Below are 18059 nucleotides of genomic sequence, written 5' to 3'. Positions count from 1 at the left end.
CAACTCTCAGCTTCTGTTAAAGGTGGGAAATAGTACCTATCTCATAAGAGTTCAAGCAAATATATACAAGGTACATAATTACCTGAGACTTGCTACATATTATATGTGCTCAATGTTAGCTACAATTATTTAACCTCACGACTGAATTAACTCTCAACTTCCTTTCCTCCTTACCTTCTCCGAGTGACTCACAGAAGTAATTTGAATTAGAAAGTGTGTGATTCCAAAGCAAAACAATAGTTATGGAAAACTGCACGTTTAGACCAGAGGTTGGCAATCTCTTTCTGTAAAGGGCCAGACACAAAATATTTGAGGGTTTGTGTGCAAAGAGGTAGAATCGAGGATATTATGTAGATACTTCTATAACTAGAGAGAAAATAAATATCCACGTTTTTTATTGACAAAATGTAAGGTGTAATAATAATAATTGTAATCAAGTCTAATAATGAGAGGAATTGAATTTTTTTCGGGAGGGGGGGATTAACATTTTACTTAGTTGAACACCAGTTCAGAATTAGTGTTCTCTATCATCAAAACTAATTGTTTATCTATCTGTTAATGCTGATCTGTAATGAAATTTTACACATTTCATTTTTGAAAACATTTTCTCACCCAGATAGGTCCTGACAAATAATCCATGAATGTGTGATTTTAGTCAAGCATATTCATTGCTTAGAACGCATTCATATAATTCTATTAGAATTCTATTAAGTTCTCTTGATATTTCCCCTTTAGCATGCCATTACATTGCAGATTAATCATATTCAATGGAAAATTAGGTGGAAGTGCCTCAGTTGCACAGTTAAGTGGGTTTTAAACACGGAAATTTAGTTTTCAGTTGCATCAAAATCCAAAAACCACTATTGGAATTGTAGTTTGGGGTCAGAACAACGTGGCTGCTGTAAATGTGTGTTGGAATAGAAATATTGCTCTCATTTTCACTTTGGATAGCATGGGAAGTTGATAAAGCAGCTTGATATTATTTGTGATTGCAACAATGTTAGTCATGTCAAAATGATTTGACTGCAGTACAAACTTCACACGTTGCTCTGTTTTGCCTTGTAGTTTTAGGTTTGATTCATGAAAAACATCAAGTCTGTAGCAAAAGCTAATTTCCAAAGACATTCAGCTTTCAATAATCATGGTTGAGGAAAGGTTTCACTTATTTATTCCCGCTTATCAGTTGTTTCTCTATTCCTTGTTTCCTGAACTTTTGGCAAATTGGGCATTTTATTTTCATATTCCACTAAAATTCCTAGGTTGTCTTTGTAGCTTTTCTCCTTTATGTTAAATATAGCTGTCCTCTAAGAATTACAGTTTGCACCTTTAATTATAAGAGTTTATGTTCAAATAATAGTATTCTATTATCAGAATATGTAAGAAACTTACAACAGCATAATTCCATAATTATTCCATAATTATTCCATAATTCCCTTTCCCATCCCTTATGATACTGGCATATATTTTACTTCTATGTGTTATAAAACCCACATACATTGTGGGGTAATATTTTGATATTTTAAAAATTGCAAATACATGTATATAATGAAGGTACTAAAATATATGTTTCTTTTTAATTTGCCCAGATATTTGCCCTTTCTGATACTTCTTAATTTCTTCTGGCAGATATGATATCATTTTTCTTTGGCCTCAAGAACTTTTGGCATTTCTTGTAGTGCAGTTTGTTGGAGGTAAAGTCTCTCAGCTTTTGTCTGTGTGGGGATGTCTTTATTTCACATTCATTTTTGAAGGATAATTTGCAGTATATAAATTTTAGGTTGACAGATTCTTTTTCCTTTTGGCACTTTAAAGATGTCATTCCACTTCTGTCTCTGTTATTTTTGATTAGAAGTCATTTGTAGTTCAGATTCTAACTCCCTGTGTATAGTATCTTTTTTTTTCTCTAGCTGCTTTTAAGGTCTAAATTTGGTTTTCAAAATTTTGACTGTGATGTGCCTAAGTGTAGTTGTTTTTGTTTTTGTTTTTTTGTATTCTTCTTGGTGTTGGCAGGAATTCTTGGACTATAAGTTGATATCTTTCATCCGTCTTGGAAAATTCTCATCTATTACCTGTCTGAATATTGTTTCTGCTCATGTTCTCTCTCCTCTCCTTTTATTACTCTACTGATACAAATATTAGACCACATGACCTTTTATAGTCCTAAAGTAACTCTGATCTGTTACTTGGTCCACAGTTCTAAAGTAACTCTGATCTGTTACAATTTGGATACCTTCTATTTATCTTTTTATACATTTCTTTCCTCTTACTGTTTCCATAGTACTGTCAAGCCAGCCCATCTGATTAATTCCCACTGTTTTTTCACTTTTAGCATTTCCCTTTTTTTTTTATATTCTCCGCCACTTTTTTGAAGTTGCCCATATCTTCATGCATGGCTTCTATGTTTTCCTTTACGTCCTTCAGCACTTTTGTCATACTGTGACAATTCTAAAATCTGGGTTCTTTCCTGGTTCACTTCTATTGATGTTTTCCTTTCTTGGCCATGGGTTATGTTTTCTTATTCATGTACGTGTCTTGATATTGTTTCCTGTGTGCTGGACATTTTATGTGAAAACACAGTAGACAAAGAATTAAATGATGTTTTCCTCCAAAAAGGGTTAATGCCTTCTCCTATAATACCACCAGGATTGGGACTGAGTCTGTATGATGTGTAATTAAACTGACTTTGGGGTTTGTTATAATTTTTTAGTTTGATTCAATTCACCACTGGCTTCGAATATTTTGAAGGCAGGACTAGGACTTTTCCTACAAGCAAATGTTGATTTACAGCTCTTATTCTCCGCTTTGCTGCTCTGCTGGATATCTTCCTTAGCTTGAAGCCTTGGGAGAGGATCTCAGTTCTTTCCTGCTCCTACCCCCAAACTTTCTTAGCCAAAGGCCTGGAATGCCAGGGGTCTCCTCTCAGCTCTTCTACTCCTCTACAAGACTTTCCTAGGGGCACCTGGGTGGCTCAGTTGGTTGAGTGTCAGCTCAGGTCATGATCTTGCAGTTCGTGGGTTCAAGCCCTGCGTCGGGCTCTGTGCTGACAGCTCAGAGCCTGGAACCTGCTTTGGATTCTGTGTCTCCCTCTCTCTCTGCCCCTCCCCAGTTTGCACTGTGTGTGTGTGTCTCTCTCTCCCCAAAACAAATAAACATAAAAAAAAAAATTAAAAAGTCAAGAGAGATGAGAGTACAGAGGAATTTAAGTGAACTAAATTTCAGATAATGACAAGGATGAGAGGAAAGATCCATAGTGGTTCTCACTCCTGTCTGGAGCAAAGGGAAGAGAAATCCACCACAGATGATGGTAAGGAGAAATCAGCCTACCTTCTAACAAAGTTTGATGGGTGCTTCTAACAAAGCTGAAGTCGGGTGCTTAACTGACTGAATCACCCAGGTGCCCCTCTCTGACTTTTTTTAAAACTATAATTATGTAGATTATTTGGCTTGTATTGGGTGTTAGGGAGTGAATTGTGGCTCTTGTGACTCACTACATACAAACATGAAGAGGAACCTGAATGTCTAATCTTTATCCTCCAAAAGAGTGATGAGGATGGGCAAGGACTGGGGAAGAATGAACAATTAAGAATGTGTGGAAAAAGGGGCGTCTGGGTGACTCAGTCAGCTGGGCGTCCGACTTTGGCTCAGGTCATGATCTCATGGTCCAGGAGTTGGAGCCCCGCGTTGGGCTCTGTGCTGACAGCTCAGAGCCTGGAGCCTGCTTCAGATTCTGTGTGTCCCTCTCTCTCTCTGCCCCTACCTCTCTCATGCTCTGTCTCTGTCTCTCTGTCTCTCTCTCTCAAAGATAAATAAGTGTTAAAATAAAAAAAATAAAAAAAAAAAAGAATGTGTGGTAATGGATGGGGTGCCGGGTGGGTCATGATCTCTTGAACGATTCTTGGGTTTAAGACCCGCATCATGATCTCTTGAACGATTCTTGGGTTCAAGACCCACATCTGGCTCTGTGCTGACAGCTCAGAGCCTGGAGCCTGCTTTGGATTCTGTGTCTTCCTCTCTCTCTGCCCCTCCCCCATTCTCACTCTGTCTCTTTCTCTCTCAAAAATAAATAAACATTAACAAAATTAGAAAAAAAGAATGTGTGGAAGTGGATTATTTAATTTAAAAACCAAAGCCATTATAGTATCATCTTTTTTTAATGAAAATAGCACTTTAAACAATATAACTATAGTAAGAAACACCATCCATGTATCTCTGTGAAACCAGAATTGCTTAACCTAAGAGGAGTCTGTTATAACTGGTGGGGTGGGAAAGAAGAAATGTTTCTGCTTATCCAAACAAGACATAGATTTTGAAATCTTAAGAATGACTGCCCTAAACTACATATTTCCTTTATTACATCAGCTGGGGTACAATCAGAAAAGCAGAATCATGGAGGAGGGGGCAGTGTGTGTGTGTGTGTGTATCTATATAGTGATCCTCCTTCTCTGATTGCATGGTGACTGATATAACAACGGAAATATATATATGACAGGCAGTCAGGTAGAGCAAACGGGTATAAAGTGGGTGAAATTAAGAGCAAGCTAGAATACAAAAACATGAGCCCGTGAAGATGGACCAAAACACATAACATTCATTGCCCCTGACCTTGATATAGGCTTGGGTATCCTACACCCAAGCTAGGGCCCTTTTTCATGCAACTACACACACACACACACACACACACACACACACACACACACACACACACAAACCCTGGCCCAGGCGTTTCCGAAGATAAAGGAGGATCTTGGCAAAGGTTGATCAGTCATAGGCTCAGCTGCTGCCACACACCAATGAATGACAACAACAGATGAATGACAACGTGTGGGATCTACAAAATGCGGCTTCATTTCTACCCAAATCACACAAGACGCTCCCATGGACCACCCTAACTGAAAACAGAGAGAGAAGTGAATTCTGGGAATGTAGGGAAACCCAAGTGTTCACATTACAAAGTCACCTCAGGGGCACCTGGGTGGCTCATTTGGTTGAGTGTTTGACTTTAACTCAGGTCACAATCTCATGGTTCGTGACTTTGAGCCCCACGTCGGTCTCTGCACTATCAGCACAGAGTTCTTGGAATTCTTGAATTCTCTCCTTTCTCTCTTCCCTACCCCTGCTCTCTCCCTCTCTCCACGCCCCCCTTCAAAATAAATAAACATTTTTTTGAGTTAGAAAAACAGCCACTGCAATAGTTTTCCCTAAGCCTTCTCTGACAGTTATATTTTTAGAATTGTTCAGTACTGTCACATCTTTTCCCATCTAACCTTCAAACTATTCTCTTCCATATGCCTTCTTTCTATGGTTTCCCCATCTTCGTTACTAACGCCACAGTATTACCAACCTCCAACTTAACCTCAAAATAATTTTTGACCTGCTGCTCCCTTTTATGTCATGTATATTGCCTGTTCCCAAATCTCTGTTTCATTCACAGATTCTCCTCATTTTCCCAGAAGCAGCACTCTTCAATTTGGGTTATTGCCACTTCTTTTCTTCCACCACCAAACGTCTATGGGTCATGCATAATCTACTGAGTATGTCTGCCCAAATCTCCTCGTTATTTTCCCCTTATCTGCAGGGGATATATTCCAAGACCCCAAAACCACAGGTAGTATTGAACCCCACATGTACTATGTTTTTTTTTCCTATTCATACATATCTACCTCTGATAGTTTAATTTATAAATTAGGTGCAGTAAGAGAGTAACAACAACAATAATAAAATAGAACAATTACAATAATACACCGTAAAGAAGTTATGTGAATATGGTCTTTCTCTCTCTCAAAATATCTTATTGTACTGTACCCATCCTTCCACTTGTGATGATGAGATGATAAAATGCCTACATGACGAGATGAAATAAGGTGAATGACATGGGCGCTGTGAATTAGTGTTAGGCTACCATTCACCTTCTGGTGATAAGTCAGAGGGAGGATCATCTGCCTACGGACTACAGTTGACAGAGGGTGACTGAAACCATGGAAAGTGAAACCATGGAATGGGGGGGGGAACTACTGTACTTTCATTTCTGTCTTTCTGTCTTGTCCTATATTACTCAGAATTCTACCCACACACCTAAACTGTGAAACCGTTTGTTTTCTGTCAAGTTGTTCCTGACGCTCACGTCTTTCATAAATCCATCCTTCACTATATAAATGGAAGGTATCCACAAGTTAAGGAGTTGGAATGCTGGAGCGGATGCATTATGTAAGAACTGTTCAGCCATCCCCTACTTATGACCTAGGAGGGTTCAGAAGACATTTCCTTCATCAAGGCTTTAAGAAATGCATTGTTGAAGCAAACAACAACATCTGTGCACGGTTTTGTATTAGCCATTCTCTATAAGCCATTAATGCTCTCATTAAACTGTGTCCCTTGAATTCACTGGGGATATTGGGACACTGGAATGACAGGCACCAAGTGACGTGACTTAACTATCTTAACTACCAGAAACAAGGGAAACATTGTAATAATGGACAGAGCTAAAGAGATAATCAGAATAGCTTGCTCTTTGGCATTGGCTAATTCATTGTAATCTTCCTAGGATTGAAATATGTAGACACCCCACTAATGTCTTACTTGGCTTGTATGAACAAAAAAAGCTCCAGGCCTGGAGTAAAGACTTCTGACTTCAACCCAAGAGTAGATAGTCCTAGATCCTCCAATGATTCCCAGGCTTGATTCAATCTGGATAAGTTAGATGCAGAGCTCCTTAAATGAAGATGAGGCAAGTCTCCTTGAGGAACAACCCTGCTACGTTGCCAAAATGTATACTGTAAATCTTCCACCTTCCCTTCCAAAGACACTGTGGCAACTTACCAGTATTATTGCATATTAAGGGAGGGGAAATAACCAGAATTTGGGGTATTACTCATTACTAGCTCTGAATTAATGATGATTCCTAGAACCCCAAATGTCACTGTGGTGTGACAGTCGGAGTAGGGCCTAAGAAGTCAGGGAATAAATGGAGTTTTGGCTTGAGCCCAACTCATAGTGGACCTAGTGGAAGTCCAAACCCACTCCACGATTATTTTCCAGTTCTGAAATGCAGAGTTTACATATTCCGTGAATGACAGAATCCCACATTGTTCCCCAAATTATGGAGTGAGGGCTTTATGGTAGAAAAAGCCAGGAGGAAGTCCCTAAAAGTCCTTTTACTTGCCAAAACGGTTAACCAAAGGCAACATAGCATTCTCAGAATAGTGTCACCACTAAGGCTTTGAAAATTGGACAAGTGGTGACTTCTAATACATTCCCATTTATTTCACCTATTTGGCCTGTGAAGAAAAGCTAGATTTGGAGGAATGCTGGTAGATTGTAATGAATTTTGTCAGGTCATAATTCTAATCACAGCTACTCTTCCAAATGAGGCTTCCATATTGGAGCAAACTGATACAATCCTTGGTCCTTAGTATGCACCTCTTGATCTGATTAATACTTTTCCTTTTATCTTTCATAACAAAGACTATAAAAAGCAGTTTGCTTTCAAATGGTGGGGCTAGCAATGTACTTCACTGTCCTAATCCATTACCCATAATCCCATGTAAAAATATCTTTATTGCCTCTCCATTCCACGAAATATCATCTTGGTCCATCGTAGCAATTATAGCATGTTGATTGGACCTGATGAGCAGGAAGTAGCAAATATCCAAAGGATGAAAAATAAATCTCATCAAAGTTCTGGGGACTTCCACCTTAGTGACTGCCTCCTCTGATCTGGGGCATGGTCGAGATATCTCTGCTAAGGTGAAAATTTTGCTGCACCTAGCCGCTCCTACTCCAAAGACAGAAACACAACATTTAGTGGGTTTCTAGTGTTCGGGGAAAGAGAAGGCTCGGCAACAGGTCCAAGTTAGGTGCCAGCCCCCCTGCCACTTGAGCCCTTTGGTCCAGGAGGCCCACTGATACTTAAAACGTCTGTGACAAATAGGGATGTTGTATGGGGCCCTTGGCAGGATCCTGGGTGAATTATAGAGCAGTCCTGTAGGATTTGGAGCGATGCTATGCCACCTTCTAAAGATAACCATTCTCGGGGCGCCTGGGTGGCTCAGTCTTGCTAAGCACCTGACTTCAGCTCAGGTCATGATCTCACAGTCCGTGAGTTCGAGCCCTGCATCAGGCTCTGTGCTGACAGCTCAGAGCCTGGAGCCTGCTTCGGATTCTGTGTCTCCCTCTCTCTCTGCGCATCCCCCCCCCCCCCCCCGCCACCGCTCATGCTCTGTCTCTCTGTGTCTCAAAAATAAATAAAAACATTTTAAAAAATTAAAAAAAATAAAGATAACCATTCTCCTTTTAAGAAATAGCTTCTGGTTTGCTACTGAACCCTGAAAGAGACTGAAGGCTTGACTCTGGACTCCCAAGTTGCCATAGACCCTGAACTGCTCATTTGAGGTATTGTTTAGCCCACGAAGGCATTATGTGGGGCATGCACCGAGCGCTGCAACATGAGTAGAAATAATATATGTAAAATCCGGCTCAGGTAGGTCCTGATGGTACAAGTAGGTTGCATCAGCACCTGGCCCCAATTCCGATGGCTCTGATTCCTAGTAATTGTCTCCTCTGTCTCCACCCGCACCTCTGGCCTTTCGGGAAGTCCTCTGTGTCCACTGTACTAAGGAAGACAAAATTCAGGCCTGACTACAGATGGGTTTTCAGGGTACAATGGCAGCACCTGAAAGCGGACAGCTGCCACACTACCACCCCACTCAGAAGAGGCCCCAAGGACAGTCGTTATGGAAAATCTCTCAGGGGTCCGAGCCGGATATAGATTTGCCTGTCCTGCCCGCAATGTTTCTGGCAACACCACCTTCTGCGAACCACAAAATGTCTCACTCATCCTCATGGCGTTGCACACGGCATTGCTTTCTGAACAGAAAACCGATGTTACACCAAATGAACAACAGCAGTGGGCTCAGGCTCATGGGATTCACTGGGGTTATCATGTTCTCCATCACTTGGAAGCAGTTGGCCTGACAGGACCGGGGAATGGCCTTTTGAAGACTTCGATGGGGTGCCAGCCGGATGGCAACACTTTTCGGGGAAGAATAATGTCTTACAGGATGTGATATACACGCTGAGTAAGCAGCCACCATATGGCGCTTTTTATCTCAGTTCCAAGAATCAAGGGATGGAAGTGGGATTGCTCCTCTTATTAATAACGCTAACGGTCCACCAGAAAAACCATGCTTTCCTTCCCTCACCTTTGTGCGCTGTTGGTTTAGAGGTCTTAGTTTCCAAAGGAAGAGTGCTTTCACTAGGGGTACAAAAATGATTCCATTGAACTGGAAGCTGGTGCTGCAACCTGGCCATTTAGGTCTTCTCATGCCGCTGAATCAACAAGGAAAAAAAAAAAGAAAGTGGCTTACTATATTAGCTGGTTGATGGATCCTACTCCTCAAGGGGAAATTGGATTGCTGCTACAAAATGAGGGCAGAAGGAGAAATCTCTGGAATTCAACAGATCCTCTGGGAATACCTCTTCATACTCTATACTCCTATGTGCTATGAAAAATGTTGATAGAGGGGCGCCTGGGTGGCTCAGTCGGTTGAGCGTCTGACTTCGGCTCAGGTCATGATCTTGCAGTCTGTGGGTTCGAGCCCCGCGTCAGGCTCTGTGCTGATGGCTCACAGCCTGGAGCCTGCTTCAGATTCTGTGTCTCCTTCTCTCTTTGCCCCTCCCCAACTTGTGCTCTGTCTCTCTCTGTCTCTCAAAAAGAAATAAATGTAAAAAAAATTTTTTTTAAATGTTGATAGAAAGTCACAGCAACCCAATATAGCAGGACTGCAAATGACACAGAACCTTTAGGAATGAAGGTTTGGGTCACCAAATCTGAATGCTTACTGAGAGCAGCAAATACTAACCCAAATACTCTCTGGGTAGTAGAGAAAGGAGTTTATAAATCCCAGCTATGACCATGTGAGCAATCGCAGAAATGAGGATTGTAGTAGTCATGAGTATATTTTCTCTTTGATATGACTATATTCATACATGTGTATATAGACACAAATACGCACCATTTCTTTTTTTCTCTCCCATTCCTCTACTGTCTAACATAAAATGTTAACTTTATGCATTAGTATGTGAGTTACAAGATATCCAAGAAGGAGTGGGATCCAGCTATAAGACAAATGGACATCATCAAAGATGGATCTCATTTGTGTATTCTTTGGGAAAAATCAGTGCCTTTTCAGTTACATGAGGAGTAGTTACATTTTCTTTTTTTTTTCTTTAAACATTTTTTAAAATGTTTACATTTATTTATTTTTGAGAGACAGAGAAAGACAGAGCATAAGTGGAAGAGGGGCAGAGAGAGAAAGAGACACAGAATCGGAAGCAGGCTCCAGGCTCTGAGCTGTCGGCACAGAGCCGGACGCGGGGCTCGAACCCACAAACCGCGAGATCATGACTTGAGCGGAAGTCTGACGGTTAACTGACTGAGCCACCCAAGCGCCCCGGTAGTTACATTTTCTTCAGTGGAAGCATGATTTCGCTGTTATCTTCATTTGGAAGTGGTTAAAAGAAGACGTATAGCTGCCAAATTGAAAAATAGTAGGCTACACTGCATTGGACTATTTTCCAGAATTCCCTTTCCATTATGACTCTGAGTTCGAGTTGGTCAAAAGAAGAGCCAGATGAAATCTGGAAGGTAGACGTCAGGTTGAGACCACTACTTTCAGAAACTTGTTGCGCTCAGATATCGCGATGGATAGATGCAGAAGTCCCCATTGGATCTGGGTTGGCCTCACTTTAAATTCCATGATCAGCCCACAGAGATCACAGCTTTCCATAGAACTCTCGAAAGTACCCTTTTAGTGGCCTCACTTGGGCGTCTGAATATGATTGGCCTTTCGAGTTTCCCTGAAAGTTTCAACTTGTCCAGCTGTGCCATTGTTTTGAGTTTATTGATTATTGATGGCTCACTGGTACAGTCCATGCAGGAAAGGCATGATAAATAACGTGATTTTGTTTTCATTTACCAATGAATGATTCTCTGTTATCTTTCCAAAGTGACCTCCTACTTTTCCACCCAAGCATCTAAACTCATGGATTTAAACATATTTGATCTGTTTTCATGCATTGCGATCAGTGCCCTTAGTGCCCTTGGTGATGTCCAAATTGTCTATCTTAGGGGCGCCTGGGTGCCTCAGTCGGTTGAGCATCCAACTCTTGATTTTGGGTCAGGTCATGATCTCAGGGTTGTGGGATCGAGTCCAGCGTTTGGCTCAATGCTGTGTGTGGAAACTGCTTAAGATTCTCTCTCTCTCTCTCTCTCTCTCTGTCTCTGTCTCTGTCTCTCTGTCTCTCTTTCTGTCTGTCTCTGCCCCTCTTCCATGCACATGCTCTCTTTCTCTCTCAAAAAAAAAGTTAAATAAAATAAAAGTCCCGTTATTATTTCTCCTTTCACCTATGCATTATTTAAAAAGTATGGTCACCTTTTAAATATTCAAGAGTGTGGAATATTTTTTACTTATTTTAATTTATTTTTAATTGACATCTTAGTTGCATTATGCTTCAAAGATTACTCTCATCTGGTACCAATAGTTTGAAAATTTCCGAGATGCCTTATATGTCCATGTATAGAAGTCTACAAACTTTTCCTGTAAAAAGGTCAGATAGTAGATATTTTAAACTTGGTGAGCCATATTTTTTCTTCACCTTATCAATTTTTTATTTTATATAATTTGATATTATTTTATTAGGTATACATAAGTTTACAAGTTTTAGATCTTGTTGAACTGAGCTTTTATAAAACTGTTTTGAGTGTCTCTATTTATAGTTAATAAGTTTTAATCTTAACACCTATTATTGCTGATAAAAACCATAGCCACATCAGCTTTCTTTTGGTTCATATTTGCCTGTGATGGCCTTCTTTGCCTTTTTATTTTCAAGCTTTACTTGCTCTGATAATTTTGGTGGCTCTCTTTTGAACATGAATAATTAGATTCAAAAATGTTTTTTGGACATTACCTGCTGTTTTACTTATGAACATACTTGATTTGTATATTGTGATTACAGATTTATCTGGACTTATTTATACACTGTCATTTTAAATTTCTATCTGTCCCGTTTTTCGCTTGTTTCTTTTTTTCTCCTTTCATAGCAGATGCAGTAACAATCAGTAAATATTCCAGATGCTGTCCTATCTGAACACTTGCATTTTTTAATATAAATTTTTTAATATAATTTATTGTCAAGTTGGCTAACATACAGTGTATACAGTGTGCTCTTAGCTTTAGGGGTAGATTCCCATGATTCACCCCTTACATACAACACCCAGTACTCATCTCAGCAAGTGCCCTCCTCAACGCCCATCACTCATTTTCCCCTCTCCCCCCGCCCCACTCATCAACCCTCAGTTTCTTCTCTGTATTTAAGTGTCTTATGGTTTGCCTCCCTCTCTGTTTGTAACTGTTTTTTCCCCTTCCCTTCCCCTATGGTCTTCTGTTAAGTTTCTCAAGTTCCACATCTGAGTGAAAACATATGATATCTGTCTTTCTGACTGACTTATTTCACTTAGCATAAGCATAATACCCTCCAGTTCCATCCACATTGCTGCAAATGGCAGGATTTCATTCTTTCTGATTGCCAAGTGGTATTCCATTGTTTATATAAACCACATCTTCTTTATCCATTCATCAGTTGATGGACATTTAGTCTCTTTCCATAATTGGGCTATTGTTGAAAGTGCTGCTCTAAACATTGTGCTCTAAACAAGTGCCCCTATGCATCAGCCCTCCTGTATCCCTTGGGTAAATTCCTAGCAGTGCTATTGCTGGGTCATAGGGTAGGTCTTTTTTTAATTTTTTGAGGAATCTCCACACTGTTTTCCAGAGCAGCTGCACCAGTGTGCATTCCCACCAACAGTGCAAGAGGGTTCCTGTTTCTCCACATCCTGGCCAGCATCTGTTGTTTCCCAAGATGTTAATTTTAGTCACTCTGACTGGTGTGAGTTGGTATCTTAGTGTGGTTTTGATTTGTATTTCCCTGGTGATGACTGATGTTGAGCATCTTTTCATGTGTCTGTTGGCCATCCGGATGTCTTCTTTGGAAAAGTGTCTATTCATGTCTTCTGCCCATTTCTTCACTGGACTATTTGGTTTTCGGGTGTTGAGTTTGGTAAATTCTTTATAGATTTTGGATACTAACCCTTTATCCGATATGTCATTTGCAAGTATCTTTTCCCATCCCATCGGTTGCCTTTTAGTTCTGTTGATTGTTTCCTTTGCATTTACAGGAGGCAACCCGATCCTTGGCTATAGACATGAAAGTGACATATGCCATTTCTGGTCCAAAGCTGGGAAGGGTGGGTTTCAGTTCTCCATGTGTTCTTTTATCCTGTCGCAACAGCTTACAGCATGCTGGAGGGCAAAACCTTCATGGGTCAAGTCCTTCAATGACTGTGCAGAGCAGATCCTCTTACCTGCTTTGGTGTTCAGGCAGGAGTGAGACGCAAGTTTTGTTTGTGTTATATCCGTGAGGTATTGAAGTTAATTTACCGTCATAGCACGAAGTAGCCTATTGTGACCACGATGTTATCTTGAAGTCTTTGGAATGATTTTTTTCCTTTTTCATCACCCCCGCCTCCAATTTGTATTCGGTCTGTTTTTATTTTGTGTTCAGTGTGTATGTATGAGGGGTGTGTGTGTGTGTGTGTGTGTGTGTTTGTAGATTTCCATTACTGCTTGGGAGGCTAGAATGGCGTTAAAACTATGTCCTCTTCAGGATCTCATTGTTTTTATTTGTATAGCCAGAATCTTCATTGTCTGGAGCACACACCTCTCCAAGTAGAATCACTTTTTTTCTTGCAAATACACAGGTGCCCATCACCGGTCTCCAGGAACATATGACAGGTTTAGCAAACCTGTTGTTGTCGCCCAGATGTGTTTCTGAATTCAGATACTTTGGATTTCACAAAGTAATACAGTGCACCTCCGAATCAAACATTTAAATGATTCAGCAGCCAAACATGTGAGTATTCAGAATAAATAGGATAAGGGCAGGTAATTCAATAGCCTCCAGCGATTCACATCACTTTCTGCCACCAAATTAGTTATGGAACAATTTGTTTTTTAAGTTTTCTGGGTTACGCGTAAGGGGTTTTTGACCTGTATTTCTTTAAGTAGGAAACAAAGTATTAACTGACTTATTGATTTGTGAGTGATATTCTAATTCTGCGAATCAATTCTGGCCACTTTACTTGAAATTAGTGTTTTCCAAGGCTCTTTAGCAACACTGCTTTTCATATTGTCTTTTACTAGCAACATGAACACCAAATGGAGGACATTTCCTGATGACCCCATTTCAGCATAATTTTTACTGACTGTAAATTTAAATTTTGGATACAAGATTTTAAGGATATTTATTACATCAACATGCTTTCATAGCAGGTCAGCTGGCATAATGAAAAGATCTGAAACTATAGCATATAAAGGATACTTGAAGAAACCAAGGATGTTATGGAGTAGAAAATCATGGAGACTGTCAGGGGCGCCTGGGTGGCTCAGTTGGTTAAGCGTCAGACTTCAGCTCAGGTCATGATCCCGCGGTTTGTGGGTTGGAACCCCATGTCGGGCTCTGTGCTGACAGCTCAGAGCCTGGAGCCTGCTTTGGATTCTGTGTCTCCCTCTCTCTCTCTGCCCCTCCCCTGCTTGTGCTCTGTCCCTCTCTCTCTCTCTCAAAAATAAATAATTAAAAAAAAGAAAATCATCGAGACTATCAGGTATATTAAGGACTTTTAAAATTTTCAAAGGAACTTTAGAGATCTCATATCCTGACCTTCTCCTCAATGTAAGAATGCCATCCTGAAGTTTTCAGGATGCTCTCTGCTGGAACAGCGCTCTCTTCGGAAACAAGTGGCCTCTCTACTTTCTAAGGCAAACCTCCACATTATTTAATTGCTAAACTGATAGGTAGTTTTCCCTTATATGCAGAAGCTTATTCCTCATTTTTTAAGTTTATTTATTTTAAGAGACAGTGAGGGTATGTGCATGTGTGAGTTAGGGAAGGGCAGAAAGAGAGGGAGAGAGAGAATCTCAAGCAGGCTCTGCACTGACAGTGCAGAGACTAAGGCAGGGTTCGAACTCACAAACCATGAGATCACGACCTGAGCCAAGATCAAAAGTTGGACACGTAACTAACTGAGCCTTCCAGGCACACCCAGAAGCTTACTACTCTTACCCACAATCCATCTAGGGGACACACACACACACACACACACACACACTGTTATCTCCAGGGTAACTATACCCAGTTTCTTCAAAATATGCAAGAACAGAAGTGTTCATATTGGGAGCTTCAGAACTGATATCCAGAAATGGAGGTTACAAAATGACTGAATAGAACTCATTAGAAGAAAGAATTTTCTGAATTAAGTTTTTCAATTACGAAGCATACTGCTTTCCGGCATGGAGAACATCTTATTTGTAGTAGTAATACAGCAGAGTGGGGAACCCTTTGATCTGAAGAACTTTCTGCCATGAGAGAAAAGCACACTGACCTCTGAGGTTTCTTCCACTTCCAAAGCTGCATGGTTCTTGGATTCTAAATGGTTGGGAAATGATGAAACAAAACTTCTTCTCCAATTCTGTCTGCCTCCCTTAATGAATAATTAACTTCACTTTAAATCACCCTTCCTAAGAAAAGTTCTGAGTTTGTTATACCCAGCTGGGTTTTAGTCAGTGTGAACTTTTTAAAAGGCAATTTTTACAAAATTTCCAGCAGAGGTGCCAAATATTGATTTGTGGTTGCCAGATAGAATGTGCGTCCGGTTCTCATCTGTAGCGAAGCATGTTTCATAAAGTCGAATTGGATTCAAAAGATTTTTTTATATATATTTTGAGTTGGCATAGATGTGATTGTATGGCTGTTGTTGAGGATGACTCTTTTGTTTCTTTTGTTACTGAGGATGATTTTATGCTTTTATTGTCAAAAATATTGTTAGCAATTGAAAAATTAAAAAAAAGATTGAAAAACAAAAAATACTGTTAGTAAAGGCTGATGTCCTATGAGATACTTCAAGTTGCACAGAAAGGCACCACAACGGGTGAGAGCTACTATAGGCAAATCTCATTAAGCACCTAATAAAATTCTATAGAAGCCTTCTTATCTGACATGACCTGGACAGGGTATTGGTTGACAATTGATTAATTGGAAAAACTACTAAAAATAGCACATACGCTTCCGAAGCACATATATCACTTTAAAACACGTAAATACTGTACATGTGTGCTGCTCTAGGGTCAAAGTTTTTCATTTTAAAGTCTTTTTATTATTTCTTGTTTTCCATATGGGACTGTGGACTACGGTGGTACCTTTCGTTCATAAATGACACCTGTAATTCCTGGTCCACGATTTCTTGCCTGGGTTTCTTTAAAGGGAATCAAGGACTTCAAATCACACGCAAAGTCTTTCAAGTACAGAATCTCAGCCTTCGCATTTTCATTTGACCAACCTTTTCCAGTTAGTTGTCTCCCCTCAGCCGTATCAACAGCGATTTCTTTTTGCAGCTGCTGAACGTAGTTTGTACAGAAACCACAACACTCATTTTACACGATGTCATCAGTTTATTCAGTATTTAATTAATTTGAGTAATTAAAACAACAAGCACAACTGGTAGAAACCAGTCTGGGAACAGCTGGGAGCGCTTGATATACATAGAGCCTAACTAGAGGGAGTAGATGTGCCCGAAGCATGCGAGAGAGTGTCTACCAACAGCAGGCAGGGGTGTGCCGCGGGCACAGCTCTCACGGTATGTTTTACAGAGGGAACGAGAAGCATGGGTTAGTCTAGAGAGTAGTCAAGAGGAATTTCTTTAAGGAAAGTACTATAGTGTCAGATGTGCCCCAATATACAAGGTGGGGGGTCCTGGCATGATTGTGGCTAGCTTCGGGTGCCTGTGTGTGAGTCAGAAAAAGGCACTCCTCCAAGGCGGGGTTTAATGAGGGGTAAATCTCAGCCTCCCTTTGTCCCTCTGCATGGTGCCACTTGCGTGAGCCCTTTTGCGTAGGGCACAGCTTGCCTAACCAACACAACAGCCCTGGCCCCTGGGACAGAAGACGGGTCACGGTTAGGGGGGGAAGGGAGATGAGCTGATCCATAGCCATGCACAAAAAGATGGGGCAGAGAAGCAGGAAGGATGGGAGAGAGCTGACTGGAAGGTAGGAAGACTTCAACCCTGGGAGAGATTTTGCAACAGGTAATACAGACTGTCTTGCCTAGCCAACCTGCAGGTTGTCCTTCGGTGGGAGAAAGTTCTTTTAGCAGAAAGGTCAGCAGAGTCTCTGTTCATTTTACCACAGGCTTCTGGACAGCTCCCTGCTCCACTTCCCCCGCTACTCCACCTCCCCCGCTACTCCACCTCCCCTGCTACTCCACCTCCCGTGCTGCTCCACTTCCTCTACCACCACTGCTCCCAATCGCTCTGAGAAGGTTGCTAGGAAGATCACTAAGTCAGATCAACTTTCCTTACTGTCCTTTCTGACCTTGGAGGCTTTCCTGCGCCATTTCAAATATTTCCCAATAGTAGGTGATACCTATAGCTCCTTTCATGGATGACAAGACCTTGCATTCAAGAATTCATTAGGAAAAACCACATGAAAATGCCTGATCAACAGAGCACATTGTAACATTTATTCACACCCAAGCGTTAAGAGTCATAATGCATAATGACTGACAAGGACAAGAAATTAAAGAGCAAAGGAAGAAGACCCAGAAGAAGGTGCTATGGAAAGCAAACTAAAATCCCCGAGTTGTGCCGTCCAATTCATCTTCAACTACTCCTGGACAGACGGAGGTTGATTTTGACGTTGGTTTGTCTCATTTCTACCTTTGTCTTTTGGTATTAGAGCTCTACCTTGGAGCCGGAAAACACCACTAAAACTTCCAATGAGCCTTGAAGAGCTTTTTTGTAAACATAAGTACTATTAATATAAAATAGCTAATTATAAGGCAGTTTATTTACTGAGCTACAAGTGTATTCTTTTTTTTTTTTTTTTTTTTTTTGGTACCCTGTAGAACTTAAACATTGAAAGGAATAGATCCTTCTCTTTACTCTGCACACTGAA

At 40.6% G+C, this 18059-nt stretch overlaps 1 long non-coding RNA gene across 1 annotated transcript in view; it reads right to left on the bottom strand.

The window, feature by feature from the left end:
• Positions 1-5166: 5166 nt before the first annotated feature.
• Positions 5167-18059, bottom strand: part of LOC113592967 (uncharacterized) — a 52361-nt gene continuing 39468 nt past the window's right edge. The window contains exons 3-4 of the long non-coding RNA XR_008300118.1: positions 9198-9324; positions 5167-6708 (exon numbers count right to left, since the gene is read on the bottom strand). This is a non-coding gene — a long non-coding RNA (uncharacterized LOC113592967). The remainder of the gene's footprint in view (positions 6709-9197; positions 9325-18059) is intronic.

The sequence above is a fragment of the Acinonyx jubatus genome, chromosome B4 (genome assembly GCF_027475565.1).
Source record: "Acinonyx jubatus isolate Ajub_Pintada_27869175 chromosome B4, VMU_Ajub_asm_v1.0, whole genome shotgun sequence".
Taxonomy (NCBI): Eukaryota; Metazoa; Chordata; class Mammalia; order Carnivora; family Felidae; genus Acinonyx; species Acinonyx jubatus.
The sequence above is the reverse complement of the archived record's forward strand: the minus strand, read 5'-3'. Positions and strand labels throughout refer to the sequence as shown.